This window comes from Citrus clementina, unplaced genomic scaffold (assembly GCF_000493195.1).
Source record: "Citrus clementina cultivar Clemenules unplaced genomic scaffold, Citrus_clementina_v1.0 scaffold_2, whole genome shotgun sequence".
NCBI classification, from domain to species: domain Eukaryota; kingdom Viridiplantae; phylum Streptophyta; class Magnoliopsida; order Sapindales; family Rutaceae; genus Citrus; species Citrus x clementina.
Genome location: NW_006262688.1, coordinates 18,291,595 through 18,295,833, shown reverse-complemented (window position 1 = coordinate 18,295,833; position 4,239 = coordinate 18,291,595). Strand labels below are relative to the sequence as shown.

The 4,239-nt window shown below is 31.9% G+C and overlaps 1 non-coding gene across 1 annotated transcript; it reads left to right on the top strand.

Annotated features, from left to right (window-relative positions):
- Positions 1–291: 291 nt before the first annotated feature.
- Positions 292–395, top strand: LOC112101322. The gene has a single exon (XR_002907448.1). It is a non-coding gene; the product is annotated as a small nucleolar RNA R71 (small nucleolar RNA).
- The last annotated feature ends 3,844 nt before the right edge of the window (positions 396–4,239 follow it).

Genomic DNA, 4,239 nt, shown 5'->3' with positions numbered 1-4,239 from the left:
TTAGCAGTCATTAACGATGCTATTTGTTAGGAAAGACCTTCAACCATTTCTTTGACTTCTTTAATTTCTGAACTTGACTCGACAATTGGAATCTCATTCACTCCCTTAATTCTTTTAGTGTTCTTGAGTGATAGATGTCGTTGTTGGGAATTATCTACTTGTCGCTGGAAGAAATCCCAAATCTCTGATGCACTTTTTGATATTAGCTCTCCTCCACTTGTTGCCATTAGCCATTCTTACATATGCGGCAATAATCCCTCCAAAAAGTATTGGCATTGGTGTCATTTTTCATACCCATGACGTGGACACTTTAAAAGTAGCCTATTGAATCGCTCACATGTTTCAAAAAACTACTCGTCTTTTCTTTGGGTAAACTCTGAAATTTTTCTGTGAATAGTATTGGTTTTATGCACTGGGAAGTATTTATTTGGAAATTTTGTTACCATTTGTTCCCATGATGTAATGCTATTAGCAACCAATGTATGTTGGGAGATAATTTTGTACACTAGGTTTTAACTCAAAACTCCTAGCAGCTACATTTGTATATCTTATATATGATGTGTTCAAATTAGCTAAGGGATTGAAATAGTCCTTAAATGGCCTCTCCTGTGATGCTTGTTGTTGTTTTTGCAAATTCATTTCAATTTTACTTTTAATTGCAGCGTGTTTCTTTGTGCGCAATGTTTTTTCGAGTTCAAGGTCTATAGGCTCAAGATTAGGTAATAATGACCTTCGACCATGCATGCAAAGAACACAAAAAAAAGAACAAAACAAATAAAAATAAAGAAGAAGGAGAAATTACGGTACTAACCTTATCACACTATTATAATCTTACTATGAAAACACACTAAAAAAATACGTGAAATAAATTACTAAAAATAAATTAGTAAGATAAACAAAAAAAAATTAACAAGAAAAAATAACTTGAAAATTAAATTACAGAACTTTAAAGAAGAGAAAAGAAATTCTTATCTCAAAATGTAGATTCACTTTTTTCTAATTTTTAATAAGAAAAAATTACAAAAAATAATTAAAAAAATTATTTACAAAAATTAATTCTACGTATTAAAATAACTTACCTCCCCGGCAACGGTGCAAAAAACTACTTGTGTAAATTTTATTGAACTCGCAAGTGCACGTATCTATTGTAGAATAGATCAATGGTGACGAGTGTCGATCCCATGAGGAGGTGGATTTAATTATGCGTAGAATTAATTTTCTAAATGGGTGGTTGTGGTGAAAATGATTTGGAATGTCCTAAAATTTAAATTAGAATGGCGGGAATAAATTAAAGCGAACTCTATTGAAATGAAGCACTTGGGTATCTGGATTTGCATCAACATGCACCATGGGCTAAATTTTTCTTATTAATGCCAATTAAATCATGAGGGGGGATTCCACTCCTCATGAACGACACTCTAATCAATATGGTGCCAATGGCTTATCGTGCCAAATAATATTAACCTTGTACTAGGGAGCCGATTAAACCAGTGCGGTATCTAGAAAAGATTATTACTATTTGTCGACGAAAAGTCAAAACATCCACAAAAATTAAAGGGGAAGAGAAAATAAATTTACTAAATAAAGCCTATGGCACATGTTGAGACTTCACCTTCAACCCAAGCTTAAAAAACATTAGTCACTTATAATTGAACTAAGAATAAAATGAAAATTTATTAAAATACATAGAAAATACAAGATAGAGAAGGAATTATAGAAACTGAAACTCAAAAATAAATTCAAGGATGTCAAATTAGGGGGGGTGCCCCCCTTTTTATAGATACATTGAGCAAATCATGACCATCCTCTATTGTCCTCAACTGTCTTTCTAGGTCTTCAAAATGGGATACTAATGTTGGTTATTGTAGATCCCAACAATTATGTGATTTACATAATTCGAGCAGGTTGGTTAGGCGACGCTTTACATGTAGAAGTTCATTAAGGCGATTGAAGAGGAGTTTTCTTATTGAAGTACTCATGATATATAGTACAAGAGAAAATACAACTATTAAACAAACATACTTTAGTAGGAAACAAATAATTTCAATCAACAAAGGAATAGTAAAACAAAATAACAAAGAGTTAAATCTTCAAAAAGAAATGGGAAAAGTCTCAGTCAAAATTTTATTGGTCACTCAAATTTATTTAGGTGTTTTCTTCATGTGGTTGGTACTCTACATATGATTTTTAATCTTTGACCATTAACTTTAAAAGTGACATCATTCTTTGGATTCTTAATTTTAATAACTCCATGTTGAAAAATAGTGTGAAAAGTAAATAAACCAAACCACCGAGAGCGTAATTTATCTGATGATAGGTACAAGTGAGAATTAGATAAAAATGCTTTTTGATCTGGTGTAAAAGATTTTCTCATAATTTTGCTTGTCATGAAAGACTTTCATTCTCTACTTGTAATTCTTGCCATTTTTATATGGATTATTGTAAATTTTTTTAAGTTCTGCTAGTAGTAATATTCTTTCCCAACCAGCCTATTGTTTGTCAAAGTTCAATTTCTTGATGGCCTAGTAGGCACGATGCTCGAGTTCTATAGGTAGGTGACAAGCTTTCCCATATTAGCCTATAGGGTGACATCCCAATAGAGGTCTTAAAAGTCGTTTCATATGCCCATAATGCATCATCGAGTCTCAATGACCAATTCTTTTTGTCTGATCTCACCGTCTTTTCTAATATTTACTTGATTTCTCAACTTGGCCAGTAACTTGAGGATAGTATGAGGTCGCCACTTTATGCATAATTGAGTACTTTTTCAAAGGAGTTTTGAATGATTTGTTGTAGAAATGTGTACCACCATTATTGATTATCATCGGAAAGAATCCAAAGCTTGAAACAATGTTGTTTTTCAAAAATTATATCACCACCTTGTAATCATTAGTTCTGCACTGAATCGTTTTACCCATTTGGATACGTAGTCAATGGCAACCAGTATGAACTAGTGGCAAAAAGAAGGACGAAAAGGTCCCATGAAATCAATTCCCCATATATAAAAAATTTCAACTACACAAATAAGGTTTTGTGGCATCATGTTCCTTCAAGTAATACTTTCTATACATTGACACCTATCACATGAAGAACAAAAATTGTTAGTGTCTCGAAATAATGTTGGCCAATAGAAACCATATTATTAAACTTTAGTAGTTTTTTTCTTACCACTAAAATGGCCTCCACAAGTTTGATCATGGCAGGATGACAGGATGTTTTGAAATTTGCTCTCAGAGACACATCGTTGGCAATTTGATCCGTGCAAAACTTAAACAGATAAAGATCATCCCAAAAGAAATATTTATTTCAACAAAAAATTTAGCTTTGTCCTACTTAGTCCAATGCCATGAAAATTGTCTTATAGTAAGATAGTTAATTATATCAGTATGCCATGGTAGAAAATATGTCAAAAATGAGACGAGAAAAATGATTTGCCACCACATTTCCACATTTTTTTATGCCTTTCTTATCTTTGAACTAAATGTTGAATTTCTGCAAAAGTAATACCCAGAGAATTAGTTTGGCCTTCAAATATTTCATTATAAGAAGATATTTAAGAACAACAAGATCTATAAACACAATTATTTTACTTCCTACGAGATAAGAACAAATTTTTTTTTATGCCAATGCAACTGTTAGCATTTCCTTTTCAGTGGTCAAGTAATTTAACTTTGTATCATTCAATTTCATACTAGTGTAGTAAATAACATGAGGAATTCAATCAACTATTTGTCTTAATATTGCTCCTTTTACATGATCAGATGCATCACACATGAGCTCAAAAGGTAAGTTTCAATTTGGGGTTGAATGATGAGTAATGATGTCAGCAATTGATTTAATTTTCCAAATACCGCAAGACATGAATCATCAAAATAAATGGTGCATCCTTAGCAAGTAAATTGAATGAAGGTCTAGAGATTTCACTGAAATCTTTAATTAAACATCGATTAAAACTTTATCAGAAAAAATGCTTAACATACTCGTTGAAATGTAACATGTGTATTGTATAATCTAAATGGCATTCTCCTATGTCAAAAGTGTCAAAAGGGCAAGTGAAAGTGGCTTTCTCTTAGTCTTTTAGTGCTATAAAAAATTAGTTATGTCCTGGGTAGCCATCTAGAAAGTAATAAAATTCATGACCTGCTAATTTATCAAGCATTTGATCGATAAATGGTCAAGAAAAATGATCTTTTCATGCGATAGAATGCAACTTCTTATAATAAATACATATGCACTAAG